Source organism: Triticum urartu, unplaced genomic scaffold (genome assembly GCF_056163025.1).
Source record: "Triticum urartu cultivar PI428250 unplaced genomic scaffold, HENAU_Tu73 scaffold1, whole genome shotgun sequence".
Taxonomy (NCBI): domain Eukaryota; kingdom Viridiplantae; phylum Streptophyta; class Magnoliopsida; order Poales; family Poaceae; genus Triticum; species Triticum urartu.
In genome coordinates this window covers 5,759,819-5,780,074 of record NW_028259461.1, presented here as the reverse complement: position 1 = coordinate 5,780,074, position 20,256 = coordinate 5,759,819, and the positions used below count along the sequence as shown (strand labels likewise).

Genomic DNA, 20,256 nt, shown 5'->3' with positions numbered 1-20,256 from the left:
TCAAAATGCTAGAACTAGATAAGGAAGTTTTCTATAACCTTGAGAAAAAGGATAAAAAGGTAGTTTTTTTTTAGTTTATGACTCCGATCAAGAGCGAGAAATCCTTGATTTGGGATTGGACATAGAACCTGGACCCATCGTAGAGACGTTTAGTTCAAAAGAAAGGATCGTATCCTGATGGTAAGAATTATACTTTCGTGGAAATACAGCGCTATAGACTTCAATGCGGTAGAGTAGACGTTTTGTTTCTAATTTTCTGGACCAAACCTCCGCTCCGACCCCAACGATACAATGAATTTTTTCTGTTCATATTCATAAATAAAAAAGATTCGGAATCGCAATGCTACTATATGCGTCCCAGAGGAGTATTTGGAATAATATTCTTCTATAATCCATTATTGCGGGGGGGTCTTACTAACAGGGCTTCGCTGCACGGGACAGGTCTTCGTCGAAAAGCTAACTCCACCCGGCATTTTCATACCCTTTCTTTGGGTGGTATATCGCCTTTTAAAGTCTAAGAGGGTAGTAGGGGATCTATAGTAGGTAAGATAATTTGCCCTTTGATTTTGATTGAATATACTATTTTTCCGCCTTTACCACGCATTATTGTATGCGCTTCTAGAGAAGTATGTATGCAGGAAGTAAATTCTAACCGCTTTCTTTTGAATCCAATTTCAAATTAGATTAGAAAGATAGAAAGGCCTATGAGGATGGGAAAATCAAAATAAAATCTTTTTAATTAGTTCTCCTTTTTTGGAATTTTCTTATTATCCTTTCATTTTTTTTACAGAATATTTTTCAAACTAAAAATAAAAAATACAATACAATAGTCAATATTCCTTATAATAGATATACTTAATTATATCATAAGAATCTTAAGATATTTTTCGACTAGATAGAAATAGTAAATTTGAATTGAGACACCTATTCCATGACGGATTTAAACTTACCTTCTATTTTCGTGCCTTTAGTAGGCTTAGTATTTCCGGCAATTGCAATGACTTCTTTATTTCTTTATGTGCAAAAAAATAAGATTGTCTAGTATTTTTTAGTGTAAGTAATATAATATGGTAGGGTATGTGGCTTTTTCTACACACACTTTCTACACACAAATGAAAAACGGTTATGGATGCGGGATATAGGCTACGAGCATAAATGCATGATATGCAGAGCCAGGTATAAGCGAGTTTTATTTTATTTATTTAATTGAATCAACGAATATTTTTTGAATAGAAAGTCAATGTATCTAACCTATTATTTCACAGGAGTACTAGTTGCTGAAGGCGATTTCAGAATCAAAAAAAGTAAAGTCAAAATTATTTAGCTTATTCTCTCAATTTCAATCGACCGCTGCTGGATTTAGTATATCTAATATGAATTGGCGATCAGAACACATATGGGTAGAACTTCTAAAAGGTTCTCGAAAAAGGGGTAATTTTTTCTGGGCCTGTATTCTTTTTTCTAGGTTCACTAGGATTCTTATCGGTTGGGATTTCCAGTTATCTTGGTAAGAATATTATATCTATACTTCCATCTCAAGAAATTCTTTTTTTTTCCGCAGGGGGTCGTGATGTCTTTCTACGGAATCGCAGGCCTATTCATTAGCTCCTACTTGTGGTGTACTATTTTGTGGAATGTAGGTAGTGGTTATGACCGATTCGATAGAAAAGAGGGAATAGTGTGCATTTTTCGTTGGGGATTCCCTGGAATAAAACGTCGCGTCTTCCTTCGATTCCTTATGCGGGATATCCAATCAATTAGAATTCAGGTTAAAGAGGGTCTTTATCCTCGTCGTATTCTTTATATGGAATCCGGGGCCAGGGGATCATTCCCTTGACTCGTACTGATGATAAATTTTTTACTCCACGAGAAATTGAACAAAAAGCTGCCGAATTGGCCTATTTCTTGCGCGTACCAATTGAAGTATTTTGAGGTATCTTTTTGAACTGAGTTGAATGAAGAAAAGAAGAATTGGAAGAAGAAAAGTTTTCTCAACACAGGGAGGAAGTCCCTTCTAAATTGGATTTGTTATTGTAAGGGGATTTTTAAGTATTTATCTAAAGGAAGGAACAAACGAGGATAAGAGAAATTTGCTTTTAATTTTTTTTTTATCCAAGTTAGATATATCGCATACTATTCTTCCTTTTTCATCCGAAAGGGCTTTTTTTTTATTCTATTTCACTATTTCATTCCATCTAGATCTAAGAAAGAACCCAATGCACTGAAATTCCACTAATAACTAATATACAAAAAAGAAGAATAGATACAGGGTATCAAACCTATAGAGTTTTTGCTTCAAAGAAATAGAAATATCATGAAATAGAAATATCATCATATAGAGTCAGGGAATGGAATAGAGTCAGCGAATGAAGCATATTCATTAACAACTCCATTTACAGATCAAAAATGAAAAAAAAGAAAGCATTGCCTTCTTTACTATATCTTGTATTTATCGTACTTTTGCCTTGGGGGGTCTCTTCCTCATTTAACAAATGTCTGGGAACTTTGGATTAAGAATTGGGTGGAATACCAGGCAATCCGAAACTCTCTTAACTGATATTCAAGAGAAAAGGATTCTAGAAAGATTCATAGAATTAGAAGACTTTCTCTCTTGGACGAGATGATAAAAGGGAAACTAAAGACACATGTACAAAAACCTCCTACAGGAATACACAAGGAAATAATACAATGGGTCAAAATAAATAATGAGGATCATCTCCATACCATTTTGCATTTCTCGACAAATATAATCTGTTTGGCTATTCTAAGTGGTTCTTTTTTTCTGGGTAAAGAGGAACTTGTCATTTTGAATTCTTGGGTTCAGGAATTCTTCTATAATTTAAATGACTCAATAAAAGCTTTTTTTATTCTTTTAGTTACTGATTTTTTTGTTGGATTTCACTCCACCCGTGGTTGGGAACTAGTAATTCGTTGGGTCTACAACGATTTTGGATGGGCTCCTAACGAGCTTATTTTCACTATTTTTGTTTTGTAGTTTTTCCAGTAATTCTAGATACATGTTTGAAATTTTGGGTCTTTTTTTGTTTAAATCGTCTATCTCCTTCGCTTGTAGTCATTTATCATTCAATTAGTGAAGCATAAATTCATTTGATCTCCCGATATTAATATTAATCAAATTAGCAAGCATCTTTTTTTAGAAAGAAAGCCCTTTTCCATTTTAGCAAAAATTCTTTCTATTTATACCTACTTTAAGGTATTCATCATTGCAGTACAACTGTTGCAGTAGAATGACAACAGATTCGTGTATAGGGAACTAGATTAGCTTAGCTACCTATCTAATTTATTGTAGAAATTCTGGGATCTGCGATTGGACATGAAAATAGAAATACTTTTTCTTGGGTAAAGGAACAGATAACTCGATCGATTTCTGTATCGATCATGATATACGTAATAACTCGGACATCTATTTCAAATGCATATCCCATTTTTGCGCAGCAGGGTTATGAAAACCCACGAGAAGCAACTGGACGAATTGTATGTGCCAATTGCCATTTAGCTAGCAAGCCGTCGATATTGAAGTTCCCCAAGCTGTGCTTCCGATACTGTATTTGAAGCAGTTCTTCGAATTCCTTATGATATGCAATTGAAACAAGTTCTTGCTAATGGAAAAAAGGAGGGTTGAATGTAGGTGCTGTTCTTATTTTGCCCGAGGATTCGAATTAGCGCCGCCCGATCGTATTTCCCTGAGTTAAAAGAAAGATAGGAAATCTTGCTTTTCAGAGTTATCGTCCCGATAAAAAAAACATTCTTGTGATAGGCCCTGTTCCCGGTAAGAAATATAGTGAAATTGTCTTTCCCATTCTTTCCCCTGATCCTGCTACGAAGAAAGATGCTCATTTCTTAAAATATCCCATATATGTAGGGGGAAACCGAGGAAGAGGACAGATCTATCCTGATGGTAGCAAGAGTAACAATACAGTCTATAATGCTACGTCAACAGGTATAGTAAGAAAAATACTACGTAAAGAAAAGGGGGGGGTATGAATATCCATAGTTGATGCATCAGATGGACGCCAAGTGATTGATATTATACCTCCCGGACCAGAACTTCTTGTTTCAGAGGGGGAATCCATCAAGCTTGATCAACCATTAACAAGCAATCCTAATGTGGGGAGGTTTTGGTCAGGGGGACGCAGAAATCGTGCTTCAGGATCCATTACGTGTCCAAGGCCTTTTGTTCTTCTTCGCATCCGTTATTTGGCACAAGTTTTTTTGGTTCTCAAAAAGAAACAGTTTGAAAAGGTTCAATTGTACGAAATGATTTCTAGGTCCCGGGATTTCTTACCATCAAGTTGGTAAAAAGCCTCGATTTATTGGCAATTGCTAGAATTATCTATGATCTATTTTGGAAATCCTTTTTTTGTTTAGACTGCTTTTTGTTTATGAGATGTCTGGAATTCCTTATTTATATCCCATGCAAAAGAAGAGAATCCAAGGCAAAGGCGAGAACAATCAAATTAAAATTTCTTCTTTTTCGAGGGATTGCAGGTCTTCTTAATCGTCTATTCGGCACAAGAAAAAGCTTTTTCTTGTGCGATTCTTCTTGTATCAAAATAAGAATCCTTTTTCTTCCTAATTCGTCAAAGATTACTATTTCTTCTTTATTCGGGTCTGTCTCTTGGACCTCTTTTTCTTTTGCTTAGGTTTAGCCGAGGTAGTGGACAAACAGAGGGGAAGAAAATATGGCGGGGGAAAAATTTCTTGTGATTGTGAGCAAATTGCTTGGCTTGTTTAATTAAGTTCAACTTCAAATTTACAGAAATTTTGCAAAAAAAAAGTAAACTCTTCCATTGAAGGTTTTTTTATTTTTAGGCTAGTTGAATAGTTTTGATTAAGGTTTTATTAGTTTATTACTCGAAACTAAATTCAAGGATTTTCAGGATACTTCCTTCGTGGAATAAGATATTGGATCCTCGAGTGATCTCTTTTTCTTGTTGCTTCATAAGAGTGAATCGAATAGATTCAATTCGCGTTATAAGAGTAAAATAAAATTCGCGGGTCCTTTCCGCTCTAATCAGATAAAGGGGGGTAAGGACCGCTAAGCTCCTACTTTTTCATGTTTACAATCTGGTCCCTCCGATTACTATAGAGATGAACCCAATCCAGAATATGAACCATAAAAGAAACACCTACTAAACCAATCACAGCAATACCAGCTACAGTACCTATCAGCCAAAGAGGAATTCTTCCAGTAGTATCGGCCATTTCCCCTACTTTCCTCCACATTTTATCAATTGGTCATGCTAGAGACAAAAACAGTCATGGGTAGTTATAAGGATGGTATCCTTCCAAATGGGATAAGAGAATTCTTATTAGTCTCTTTCTTTCTCTCAATTGAAGAAGTAATTGGAAAATAAAACAGCAAGTACAAAAATGAGTAATAAACCCCAGTATAGACTGGTACGATTCAATTCAACATTTTGTTCATTCGGGTTTGATTGTGTCATAGTTCTATAGTTGGAATTTGTTTTATCGTTGGATGAACTGGCATTGCTGATATTGATCCCAAGAAAAAAACAGTAGGTACAGCTAGTCCGTGAATAGCCAGCCATCGCACTGTAAAAATAGGATAGGTTCGATCTATGGTCATTGAGGGCCTCCTAAAAGGATCTACTAAATTCATCGAGTTGTTCTAAAGAATCAAAACGGTCGGTTATTAACGAATTCCTTGTCGGCTTTCCGTGAAATACTCGTTTGGGCCTAGGACTTCCAAACACGTCATAAGCTAAACCCGTACTGACAAATAACCAACCCGCAATGAATAGGGAAGGTATAGTAATGCTATGAATAACCCAGTATCGAATACTGGTAATAATATCAGCAAAAGAACGTTCTCCCGTGCTTCCAGACATGCTGAACTCCCAAAATTTTTTGTACATTCAAAAAGGAATTGATTCCGTAAAAGATGGGATCGACCAGTAAATAGAAAATTACTGATATTTCATCCTTGTGAGATTGTCAATTTTGTACCAAAGGTGTATTTTGAGTATACCGAATTAGTATAGCTATCCTTCCTATGGCACAGCAATCTGGTTTTGCCTGGTTCCGAAACATAATTACTTTTTTATTTTTTTTTTGTCTATAGGTAAGCTATATGTTATTCAGGCATCAATAGAAAACCCCATTTTTGTAGGTTCTACTTACTTTTCATTGGCTTCGGAATAATAGAGTAATTCGGAATAGGCAGCCAAAATCTTGGGAAAATCTAAGTTAATGATCAATAGGTTTGGATAAATAATTTAGGAAGGATATTCTCATACTGACACAATACAAGGACAAGTATATGTGAAATCTATCCTTTCATAATTCGTAATTCATCCTTGTATTGTTTGTTGGATTAGGTCTAACTTTCTTGACCAAACTGCGAGCGCGGAACTTTACGAGATGAAATAGGGAAAGACAGAAGATAGAATAGAACTTAAAAGGATAATGAAGTGACTCGTCTTCGAATCTACTTTGGTTGGAGTTCGAAAAAGGAATAAAAATAAAGTAAATTCAAGGAAGAGCTTTCTTTTTTTTTTTTTTAACAGCCCCTTGGCAGGTCGTGGAATGCTTTTGTTCTCCTCTTATTCCATATGGGAATACAATCAGTTAAAATAAGAAGGAATAGGGGAATATTCGATCGTTCACTCCAAAAAGAGGGTCCTATGAAAAAGAAATTATCCAAAATAGAAAGAAGTTTTTTTTTTCAAATTCAATTGTTTATTTATCTCTTATTCAAAAATTTCCCTGAAAATTGAATTTCTTTTTTTCATTCAATGGGGTTAGATGATCTAGTTCTTAATATTATTACTTTACTCAATTGACAAATTCCCACAACAAATCTCTTGATTCGGAATTAGGGACTCATGTATCATCTGATGAATCCACTTTCTTTTACACTTCTGTATCTTACTCTATCTTGTTTTTAGTATTATCTAAAATAACTGATGAATTATGAATTTTCCATAACTTAGGTAAATGCTTTACCAACATATGTAGTGTAGTAAAAAAAAATAAATGGAATTTAACTCTTTCATGCTTACTTTAACTAGTTATTTTGGTTTTCTACTGGCTGCTTTAACTATAACCCCAGCTCTATTTATTGGCTTGAACAAGATACGCCTTATTTGAATTGACTGAATAATTATAATTCAGAAAAGAAAAATCTTTCTTTGGGATTCCTGGCATTCTACGACTCTTTTCCAGACTAATTAGGATTCTTTTCTTGGTCATTGAGATTCGTGGATAATTTAGAGTACTATTTAGGGATAGATCGTACCTCTTTTTTATCCCCTCGAACAAATCGAAATGATTGAAGTTTTTCTATTTGGAATCGTCTTAGGCCTAATTCCTATTACTTTAGCGGGATTATTCGTGACTGCGTATTTGCAATACAGGCGTGGGGATCAGTTGGATCTTTGATTGAGTCATTTTTTTTTTTGATTGACCTCCTCCAGACCAGAGAGGAGGTCAAATTGAAATTGGAGTTACAATTCAATTTTGTTAAGTTATTTTACTCTGCTTCGACATAAAATAGATGGAATCACGCTCTGTAGGATTTGAACCTACGACATCGGGTTTTGGAGACCCGCGTTCTACCGAACTGAACTAAGAGCGCTTTCATTCATTCAAAAAGAAAATCTTTTTCTATTCCTAATGTATCTCACGTACGTATAGTCTCCCACAAATTCAAAGTTATACCCACTTTACTTTAATTGATCTCGTCGCTACTGCCTATAAAGAAGAAAGAAGTAATAGGTAGGGATGACAGGATTTGAACCTGTGACATTTTGTAACCAAAAACAAACGCGCTACCAAGCTGCGCTACATCCCTTTTCCAAATTAAATTGTTGTACAATGCCATTGTACACAATTCCTGTCTTCTTTTCCACATCATAATTTTCTTCTTCTTTCTTTCTCTATCTATATATAGAACCCTCGTGTCATTTCTTCTTTTTGGTCTCATATAATTAAGGAATTATATACATATAAAATCCAATATAATTTCGCCTATAAAAGAAGGATTACTTTTCCTTGGTAATATATAGGAAGAAGGGGTCATCTTTTTTCTTTTTTAGGGATAGGAAAATTTCGTCGATATGGTTCATTTTATATATAGCATAACAATCTTGGGCAAGAGTTTATGATCATTTATGTATTCCAACAAGGAAGGAGGATTTTCAATGCGGGATATAAAAACATATCTCTCTGTAGCACCCCGTGCTAAGTACTCTATGGTTTGGTGCTTTAGCAGGTTTATTGATAGAAATTAATCGTTTATTCCAGATGCTTTGTCATTCCCTTTTTTTAATTCTAGTTATGCTATGGGAGGGATAGATTTCTTCGTGATATGACAAAATTTGATCCTTTTCAATCTTTTTTTAGTATCGGAAGGAAAAAGAAAGAAAAGATGGATTGGGTTGAACCTCAGAGTCATTAAAAATTTGGTAAACCCCATTTTTGAAAATAGAAATTCAATTTAAAGGGGTACCCAAGCTAAATAAGGCCTCAGAAATCAGAGCATAGAAAAGGCGGGGGCTGGCTAATTAAATGAAAGGATTTCGAACCAAAAATCTTTGCTAATTCGACAAGGATTTGTATTCTTTAATTATTTCTCTATTTTTTATTACTTAATTAAAGAATAAAAAAAAATTATTCTAATGAATTTTATTCTTCTTCTTCGGATTCAAAATAGAAGAATAAAAGAATAAGTAGAAGAATTAAGTTAAGTCATCCAAAAAGAAAAGGAGGTTCATGGCCAAGGGAAAAGATGTAGAATCAGAGTTATTTTGAATGCATCAGTTGTGTTCGAAAAGGTGCCAATGAGGAATCGACGGGGATTTCTAGATATAGTACTCAAAAGAATCGCCACAATACACCCGGACAATTAGAATTCAAAAAAATTTTGTCGTTATTGTCGCAAGCATACGACTCATCACGAAATAAAGAAATAGGAACATCGTTGTGTTTGATCTTTCCAAACAACAGAAAGAGTAAGAACTTCATATTTAATATATAAAGGAAAACATAGTATAGAATACAAATACAAATCAACTCATCTGATTTCCGGTAGATATTATTTCATATGTATAGAGGGTATTCATATCACTATAATATGAATCAAATAAGATATGGATCAAAGAAAAACTACTTCTTCTGGATCCTAAATTAATAAAATAAAGAAGTGAATTTTCAAATTTTCAAATTTAAATAAGGGAATAAATCATGTATACATCTAAACAACCTTTTCTTAAATCTAAGCAACCCTTTAGTAATCCGAAGCAACTGTTAAATAAATTCCAAACCCTTTCGTAAATCCAAGCAAACTTTTCGTAAATTCAAGCAACCTTTTCGTAAATCTAAACAACCTTTTCGTAGGCGTCCCCGGATTGGCCCGGGAGATCGAATTGATTATAGAAACATGAGTTTAATTAATAGATTTATTAGTGAACAAGGAAAAATATTATCGAGACGAATAAATAGATTAACCTTGAAACAACAACGATTAATTACTCTTGCTATAAAACAGGCTCGTATTTTATCTTTCTTACCGTTTCGTAACTATGAGAACGAAAAGCAATTTCAAGCCCAGTCAATTTCAATAATTACAGGTTCTAGACCCAGAAAAAATAGACATATTCCTCAATTAACGCAAAAGTACAATTCCAATCGAAACTTAAGAAACAACAACCAAAATTTAAGAAACAACAACCGGAACTTAAGTTCCGATTGTTGATGTTTTATTCGAATTCGAAAGGGCCAGACCTATATATATTATAAAGAAAGTAATCCAGCTCGTTGATTCCTACCACTTAATCTTAATTTATTGTATCTTCCCGGAGTTCCCTCTCCGGGAATTCATCTTTTATTATTCCAGTATATTACTTTATTTATACCTTTAATTGATGATCTTTATTTTATTGGAAATCGTGTAAAGATTATTTGGATTTGATACAGCTACTTGTGCAAGCATTTTACGATTAAGAATCAATTTCTTCTTGTACAGGTTGTGTATTAATTTACTATAACTATCGAATACTTTATATACCCGCGTTGCTGCGTTTATCCGAGTGATCCACAAACGACGAAAATCCCTCTTTTGCCTACCTCTATCTCGATGAGAGGAAACAAAAGCTCTTTTTACCTGTTGGGTAATCATTCGATTAAGTCTTAAATGAGCCCCTCTAAAGTTTGAGGCAAATGAACGCATTTTTGTTCGTCGTCTCCGGGCTATATATCCTCGCGGAACTCTGGTCATTGAATCAAATTAACCTTAATGAATAACTAATGATTTCTCTTCTTTTAGCCACCCTTTTTCTCATTAATAACAAAACTAATTATTCCGATATATAAAATATTAATTCCAATGGCTTTTGCTATAGTAACCTTCCCAACCACGATTTTTTATTCCACTCCGTTCAGTTATTTCTATACGAAATAACAAATTCATTCTAATAATACTAAAAAAAATAGTGGGTTCCATCGTTTCTATGGTTCCCTTTTAAACGGTGAGGCCCTCTCTATACACCGGAGCCCTTTCTTTCATCAAAAGGTATTGCGAACTTGTATAGTCCACATTCTTTGGCTCTACCTATCCATTATAGAGTAAATAGCTCTTTTCACAATAAGAGTTATCCATACAGTGACGGTATTTAATTATGAAAGTTGGCTAAGTAGCTGACCCTGTTAGTCCGTTCTTTTAAGATAAAGGAGCATAAGCCTTTTTCTTTTTATTACTATTTCCTCCGCTTAATGGATAACCATTTGCTACCAATGGGAGAATTGCTTCTTATTTCCAATTTAGATAATTGGATTTGCACCAAAGGAAACCATAAATTCCATATACCATAGAAATCTAGGATAGAGAAGCTATATCCTATTCATTGGTACTAATCATGGATACTTCAATTTTTTTTATATTTGTTTGAAGTCATGATCTGAACGAGTCGCACATACACCCTAGCACATGTTCCTCGACGCTGAGGGCATCCTTTAAGCGCGGCCGTTTTTCGAGCATTTCGTATTGGCTGTCTTGCGTTTCTAATAAGTTGTTTAACCGTCGGCATGTTGTATGTATATAGAAAAAAATGGATTGGTTTAGATCCATCTTAACCTGATGATTGCTCATCATGAAGTCTTTCTATTTTCTATTAAATCGAGGAAAACACGAATTTAGCTGTGAAATAACTTTACAAGAAATCCGGACACTACCAATCCTTAAACATTTCTGGAAACCACACTGGATCAGTATCGCAGTGCTTGTCAATCATTTCATCCCCTACAATATCGACAAGTCCATAAGCTTTGGCTTCGTCTGCTGACATAAAAACATCCCTTTCCATGTCTTCGGATACAACCCAAAAAGGCTTGCCTGTTCTTACTGCATAAACCCTTGTGATCATTTCGCGAACTTTGTGTAACTCTTCTACTTCTAGTAAAAATTCTGGTGTCCTTGCCCGATAATAAGCACTAGCAGGTTGGTGAAGCATAATCCTCGCGTGAGGGAATGCTATACGCTTGGTGGGTTCTCCTCCAAGCAGAATGAAGGACGCCATGGAGGCGGCTATTCCGAGGCATATTGTATATATATCTGGTGTCACCGTTTGCATCGTATCAAAAATAGCCATTCCTGAGATTAGCCACCCGCCTGGGGAGTTTATAAACAAAAAAATATCACTAATTCCATCTTCTATACTCAGATATACCATGAGACCTGTAATATGATTCGTGATCTCGCAACGAATCTCTTGACCTAAAAAAAGTGTCCTTTCTCGATACATAACATTGTATAAGTCAACCCAAGTCGCTTCTTCATCTCCAGGAATCCGGTAAGGTACTTTTGGAACACCAATGGGCATATTAGATTAATATTATTAAATTTAAGTAAGAAAACCACACTTTAATATGGAAACGTAAGAATGGAACAGAAAGAAAGAATCCGCAGTTTATTGTCTTAATTTTTATTCTTATTCTATATGAATATTATAGATTCTATTAATACGTAGATTGAAAGGTTATACATATAAGGAATGTAAGACAGATTGAATAAAGAAAAGGGAATGGGTGATTTGAATGCTAAACAAAGAGGGGTAGCGATCTATTCTTCGTTTTTTCCAAATTGGCCAAGTTACCCATTGCATATTGGCACTTATCGAGTATAGAATAGATCTGCTTCTCTTTCTTCTTATGAACAGAATTGGCTTCTTATTTTTAATGGAATGAAATAAATATTCGCGCTTTCTGACACAGAATCCCCTAGAAGGGTTAGGTACATAGGATATGGATAGTCTTTTTCAATGCGATAAAATAAAGCGACATCGTGTCTATTTTTCTTTGCTAAAGGGGTATTTCCATGGGTTTGCCTTGGTATCGTGTTCATACTGTCGTATTGAATGATCCGGGTCGATTGCTTGCGGTGCATATAATGCACACAGCTCTAGTTTCTGGTTGGGCTGGCTCAATGGCTTTATACGAATTAGCAGTTTTTGATCCCTCTGATCCTGTTCTGGATCCAATGTGGAGACAAGGTATGTTCGTAATTCCCTTCATGACTCGTTTAGGAATAACGGATTCGTGGGGTGGTTGGAGTATTTCAGGAGGAACTGTAACAAATCCGGGTATTTGGAGTTATGAAGGTGTGGCAGGTACGCATATTGTGTTTTCTGGCTTGTGTTTCTTGGCAGCGATCTGGCATTGGGTATATTGGGACCTAGAAATATTCTCTGATGAGCGGACGGGAAAACCCTCTTTGGATTTGCCCAAGATCTTTGGAATTCATTTATTTCTTGCAGGGGTGGCTTGCTTTGGCTTTGGGGCATTTCATGTAACGGGTTTGTATGGTCCTGGGATATGGGTATCCGATCCTTATGGACTAACTGGAAAAGTACAAGCTGTAAATCCAGCGTGGGGTGCAGAAGGTTTTGATCCTTTTGTTCCGGGGGGAATAGCTTCTCATCATATTGCTGCGGGTACATTGGGTATATTAGCGGGCTTATTCCATCTTAGTGTCCGTCCGCCTCAACGTCTATATAAAGGATTACGTATGGGCAATATTGAAACTGTACTTTCCAGTAGTATCGCTGCTGTTTTTTTTGCAGCTTTCGTAGTTGCTGGAACTATGTGGTATGGGTCAGCAACGACCCCAATCGAATTATTTGGGCCTACTCGTTATCAGTGGGATCAGGGATACTTTCAGCAAGAAATATATCGAAGAGTTAGCAATGGTTTAGCCGAAAATCTTAGTTTATCAGAAGCTTGGTCTAAAATTCCCGAAAAATTAGCCTTTTATGATTATATTGGTAATAATCCGGCAAAAGGGGGATTATTCAGAGCAGGCTCAATGGACAATGGGGATGGAATAGCTGTTGGATGGTTAGGACATCCCGTCTTTAGAGATAAAGAAGGACGTGAGCTTTTTGTACGCCGTATGCCTACTTTTTTTGAAACATTTCCGGTTGTTTTGGTAGATGAGGAGGGAATTGTTAGAGCAGACGTTCCTTTTAGAAGAGCAGAATCCAAATATAGTGTTGAACAAGTAGGTGTAACGGTGGAGTTCTATGGTGGCGAACTTAATGGAGTAAGTTATTCTGATCCTGCTACTGTAAAAAAATATGCGAGGCGTTCTCAATTAGGGGAAATTTTTGAATTAGACCGGGCTACTTTGAAATCTGATGGTGTTTTTCGCAGCAGTCCAAGGGGTTGGTTCACTTTTGGTCATGCTACCTTTGCTTTGCTCTTCTTTTTCGGACACATTTGGCATGGCGCTAGAACATTGTTCCGAGATGTTTTTGCTGGTATTGATCCAGATTTGGATGCTCAAGTGGAATTTGGAACATTCCAAAAAGTGGGAGATCCAACTACAAGGAAACAGGCAGTTTGATACACATTGTTATAGTATCTTTCACCTCTCTTTTTTGATTTGACATGGGAAACATCTCCCATCCTTTCTTTGACTCTTTTTCTTTCTTTATATGGGAAATTATCCCAAATGACAAATGAATAGGTGTGGAAGTTATAATTGTAAATAAACCAGGATCGAATCTATGGAAGCATTGGTTTATACGTTCCTTTTAGTTTCGACTTTAGGGATAATTTTTTTCGCTATCTTCTTCCGAGAACCACCTAAGGTTCCACCAACTCCAACTAAAAGAATAAAATAATTTCATTTAAGTAAGAAGTCCCCCTATCTGGGAGACTTCTTACTTAAATTAGTCTCCGTGTTCTTCGAATGGATCTCTTAATTGTTGAGAGGGTTGCCCAAACGCGGTATATAAGGCATACCCAGTAAAGCTTACAAGTAAACCAGATATGGAGATGGCGACTAAAGTTGCTGTTTCCATTTTTATAGAATTTCAAGATTACAATGGATCTACGAAAAGATCGTGTATTTACAACTACAACGGAATAGTATACAAAGTCAACACCAATGATTAAATAGAATTTATGGCTACACAAACCGTTGAAGATAGTTCTAAACCTAGGCCAAAACGAACTGGTGCAGGTAGTTTACTGAAACCCTTGAATTCGGAATATGGGAAAGTCGCCCCGGGTTGGGGGACTACTCCTTTTATGGGGATCGCAATGGCTTTATTCGCTATATTCCTATCTATCATTTTAGAAATTTATAATTCTTCCGTTTTACTGGACGGAATTTTAACCAATTAGGTTTCTACTAACTAAAACTAGGAAGTCAGAGTTTTTCCATCCAAAAAAGCCTTTCTAGTTTAAGATCTACATTTCTAGATATTATGGTAGTTCGACCGCGGAATTTTTTTGTTTCGGTATCTCTGGAATATGAGTGTGTGACTTGTTAGAATTGATCCTATTGATAATACATAGAAAGGGCCTGTTATCTCTATCAAGATGATTCTAATTCGTCAGATATTATTTATTCTAGTATCTGGAACACGAAATAGATAGAGTGGATCAAAAAAAAATGGAACTATGATTCATACTCACTATTAAGACCTCGCAACCAGACTGAAAAATTCAAGTAGTTCTTAAATAAAAATAAAAAAGAAATTTTCTTCCTTCCAATTTTGTTTGCCCAAAAGACAACTTTTTTTCTCTCGATTTTGTCGAGTCATTACACTGATTCAATAAATGATTATCAAGCGGTTCTTATTCGAAGAACCCTTGCCTTTTGTTTAGCTTGAGACTAAATCATCGTGGCTCTAGTATGAATCTAAGGTTTTAATTGAACTGATTCATAGGATCTCAACAAGATAATTTCTATATTACGCATAAAAAAACAAATCCTTTATAGGGAAGAGAAAAGTCAAGAAGCCTCTAATGACCAACATAAGGGAAAGGAAGAAAGAAAGACGCGCCAACTTGAGATTTTTTGGCATTATCATCACAAAGAAGATATTCCGGATTTTTCTTATTTGATATCTTCAAGGCAAATCGACCCAATTCAGTGGCTGATGAAGTTTTGAACCTTTTTTCTAATATTCGTTGAAAATTTTTGTGTTTCTGCTTGAGCCGTACGAGATGAAATTTTCATATACGGCTCTTAGAGGGGGACTCGGGTTAGTTACCTATCTCAATAAAGTATATGATTGGTTTGAGGAACGTCTTGAGATTCAGGCAATTGCAGATGATATAACTAGTAAATATGTTCCTCCCCATGTCAACATATTTTATTGTTTAGGGGGAATTACACTTACTTGTTTTCTAGTACAAGTCGCTACCGGTTTTGCTATGACTTTTTACTACCGACCAACCGTTACAGAGGCTTTTTCCTCGGTTCAATACATAATGACCGAGGCCAACTTTGGTTGGTTAATCCGATCAGTTCATCGATGGTCAGCAAGTATGATGGTTTTAATGATGATCCTGCATGTATTTCGTGTGTATCTCACAGGGGGATTTAAAAAACCCCGCGAATTAACTTGGGTCACAGGTGTGGTTTTGGCTGTTTTGACTGCATCATTTGGTGTAACTGGTTATTCTTTGCCTTGGGATCAAATTGGCTATTGGGCAGTCAAAATTGTGACAGGTGTACCTGACGCCATTCCGGTAATAGGATCGCCTTTAGTGGAGTTATTACGCGGAAGTGCTAGTGTGGGCCAATCCACTTTGACTCGTTTTTATAGTTTACATACCTTTGTACTGCCTCTGCTTACTGCCGTATTTATGTTAATGCACTTTCCAATGATACGTAAGCAAGGTATTTCGGGTCCTTTATAGGGAAGGCATATCATAGAGAATTATAATTATCATATATCATATCGGGTAGGTTTTGGTATTTCATTGCTACAAGCATGGGTTATTGTAAAATAACACATGTCATTTGGATACTTCTCTTCAACTCCAAAGTATTTTTATACAATACAAATAGTTGAAGTTAATTTTACGAAAGAAAAAAGGCGGATTATGGGAGTGTGTGACTTGAATTATTGATTTGGCCATGCAGATAAAGAATTGGATCTGCCACATTAGAATTCACAACCAAAGGTGTCTCCGCATCCAATCAACATGTAAGTCCCCTACCTAGGAAGGATAGGCTGGTTCACTTGAGGAGAATATCTTCTATGATCATACCGCAACCATGTCATCCATGAACAGGCTCCGTAAGATCCCATAGAGTAGAAATGGAATAAGTCATGTGACATGATCCAGTTCTCTATTTATTACACTTACCTTTTTATTATAGTATGGAAATGCATTCATTTTCTTTGCATCGATTGTGATCCGCAATACTATCGGAGTAAAAGAAGGGATCTAAGGAAGAATGTAGGCTAAACTTTTTGATTTTTTATTAGTAACAAGTAAATATTTTGTTTGGAGGTAAGAAACTTGCGATATTGAGGGGATAAATACCAACTAATCAAGAGACATGAGACAATCCACAAAGCAATTGATCATGATCAAATTTGTAAGCCCACTTGGATATTGAGCATTTACCCATAAGAATAGGATTATTTTCAATGAGTAGTTGTAGGTGCAACTTCGGAAAAGAGAATCTGATAAAGCTTTTCTTGCCTAGAGTCATTGAGTCATTATAAACCTTAATTCTATTAAGGATCTTCCGCGGTCTTATTTCTTTCACTCTTGCTCGAGCCGGATGATGATAAATTCTCATGTCCGGTTCCTTTGGGGGATGGATCCTAAAGAGTTCACCTATCCCAATAACAAAGAAACCAGACTTAAATGATCCTGTATTAAGAGCTAAATTAGCTAAAGGGATGGGACATAATTATTACGGGGAACCCGCATGGCCCAACGATCTTTTATATATTTTTCCAGTAGTAATTCTAGGTACTATTGCATGTAATGTAGGTTTAGCGGTTCTCGAGCCATCAATGATTGGTGAACCGGCAGATCCGTTTGCAACTCCTCTGGAAATATTACCCGAGTGGTACTTCTTTCCCGTGTTTCAAATACTCCGTACGGTACCCAATAAGTTATTGGGCGTTCTTTTAATGGTTTCTGTGCCAACAGGCTTATTGACAGTACCTTTTCTAGAGAATGTCAATAAATTCCAAAATCCATTTCGCCGCCCAGTAGCTACGACCGTTTTTTTAATCGGTACTGTAGTAGCTCTTTGGTTAGGTATTGGAGCAACATTACCCATTGATAAATCATTAACTTTAGGTCTTTTTTAGATATTTTTTGATTCATTCAACCGTGAAGTACCATAGGTATCTAGGAAATAGTTACTTCCAAGTGAATCTTCCCTAGATACCTAAAATCCATTTTATTATGATCCATTTCGCGAAAATATAGATTGTACCAAAGATGCTAAATTGTTTTCTTTTTATTCTAACTCGAAAAAGAAGAAGAAAAAAAATTGCAATGGATTTAAAACGAGAGTTTATTCTTAAGTAAATCAATTGGGAGATGCTTCTCTAGAGTGTCCCATATATGTTTTCTATCTTCCATACGAAAACTGTCAATTCTCAGAAGATCTTCTTCAGTCTTACTCAAAAGGTCCAATAGTGTATGTATATTGGCCCTTTTTAGACAATTATACGTTCTAGAAGTCAATTCTAATTGATCAATAAAAATACAATTCAATGGAATTCCTTTTTTGTTTTTCTTTAGATTAGTTAATCTTTTTTGAAAAGTAAAAAGGGGTGGAGTAAACCTGTTTTTATTTTCTTCGAAACTAGCGCCCTCTTCCTCCGCGTGTAGAAAAGGAAGAAATAAATCAATCAAATTACGAGAAGCCTCATAAAGTGCTTCCTTAGGGGTTAAACTTCCATTAGTCCATATTTCTAGAAAAAGTATCTCGTGTTTTTCATTTCCATTCCCACAAGAAAAAATACTATAATTCACATTTCGAACAGGCATGGATACAGCATCTATAGGATAACTTCCATCTTGATAGTTCTTTCTGAGTTCTGTCTGATATCCACGATCTCTCTTGATCTGTAAATCAATACAGAAATCAATGGGCTCTGTCAAGTTAGCTATAGGTTGTGCCGTATCAACGATTTCTACGGAAGGCGGTAAGATGATATCTTGAGCAGTTATGTATCTAGGACCTTTGACGCAAATGGATGCGTCTCTAACTCCATAGAGATTACTTCTCAATACAATTTCTTTCAAATTTAGTAAAATTTCTTGTACGGATTCTTCAATACCTGCTATTGTAGAATACTCGTGCGGCACGCTCCCAAATTTTGCACGTGTGATACATGTTCCTTCTATTTCTCCAAGTAAAGCTCTTCGCAAGGCAATACCGACGGTGTCCGCTTGACCTTTTCTAAGCGGGGACAGAATGAAACGACCATAATAAAGGCGCTTACTATCTACTCTTGATTCAACACACTTCCACTGTAGTGTTTGAGTGGATCCTGCTACCTCCTCTCGAACCATAATAGACTAGTATTATTATTTTATCATTGAATCGTTTATTTCTCTTGAAATGAAAGTTGAAAGCGGGTTAATTCTTTTACAGACGTCTTTTTTTAGGCGGTCGACATCCATTATGCGGCATAGGTGTTACATCGCGTATACAACTTAATCGCACACCACTTTTAGCAATGGCTCGTAATGCGGCATCTCTTCCACTACCAGCGCCCTTTACCATAACTTCTGCTCGTTGCAAACCTACTGTACGAATAGCATCTACTGCTGTTCTTTGACCAGCATAGGGTGATGCTTTTCTTGAGCTTTTGAATCCACAAGTACCGGCCGAGGACCAAAAAACCACCCGACCTTGTGGGTCTGTAACAGTTATAATGGTATTGTTGAAACTAGCTTGAACATGAATAACCCCTTTTGTTATTCTACGTGCACTCTTCCGTAAACTAAAACGTGCATTCCTACGTAAACCAATACGCACTTTCTTACGTGAACCAATTTTTGGTATAGCTTTTGCCATATTTTATTATCTCATAAATATGAGTTAGAAATAAAAAAAAGAAAAAAAGATACAAAGATATCCGTTTCAGGGTAAAATAAACCCTTTACTTTAATTATTTTAAATGAAATTATTTTATTTGGAATTGGAACATTTCCGCGGGTACTTTTTTTTACTTTTTAGAAAGTAAAGTTCTTTTTCGAAAGATTACCCCTGTCTTTGTTTATGCTTCGGATTAGAGCAAATGACTCTAATTCGTCCACGCCTACGAATCAGTCGACATTTTGTACAAATTTTACGAACGGAAGCTCTTATTTTCATATTTCCGTATCCTTTTTTAAACTATGAATCTAATCTTTTGGAAAAAATAAGTCTCTTCGCTTGAATTTTAGAACTTAGAATTTATTACCCTAGAAAAAAAAAGAAAAACCTAATCCTTTGAATCTTTGGTATCCTTCAAATCTTCGCTATCCTTCAAATCTTCGCTATCCTTCGAGTCTTCGATACGCTTCGAATCCTTATGGGGAAGTCTATAAATTATACGTCCCTTGCTTGAATCATAACGACTTACTTCAATTTTGACCCTATCCCCCATCAGTATTCGTATAGAACTAGACCGTATCTTTCCTGAAATATAGCCTAGGATGATGGTGTCATTCTCTAGCCGAACGCGGAACATTCCATTGGGTAGGGCTTCCGTAACTAAACCTTCGAAAGTTACTTTTGCTTCTCTCGGGTTTTTTTTTTCTCTCCTATTTTTTTTTTCTGTCATATTTTTTTTCTCCTATTTTTCTATTTTTATTTTAAAAATAGGAAGGGCGAGATAGAATTCGAGCACTATAGGCGGGGCGATTACCATATATAACATAAGACTTCTCCCCCAATTCTGTTTAGTCGAGCTTCTCGATCTGTCATTATTCCTCGAGAAGTAGAAAGAATAG

At 35.8% G+C, this 20,256-nt stretch overlaps 1 non-coding gene across 1 annotated transcript; it reads right to left on the bottom strand.

Annotated features, from left to right (window-relative positions):
• Window positions 1–7,762: 7,762 nt before the first annotated feature.
• On the bottom strand, window positions 7,763–7,837 carry TRNAQ-UUG (transfer RNA glutamine (anticodon UUG)). The gene has a single exon. It is a non-coding gene; the product is annotated as a tRNA-Gln (tRNA).
• Between the last annotated feature and the right edge of the window lie 12,419 nt (window positions 7,838–20,256).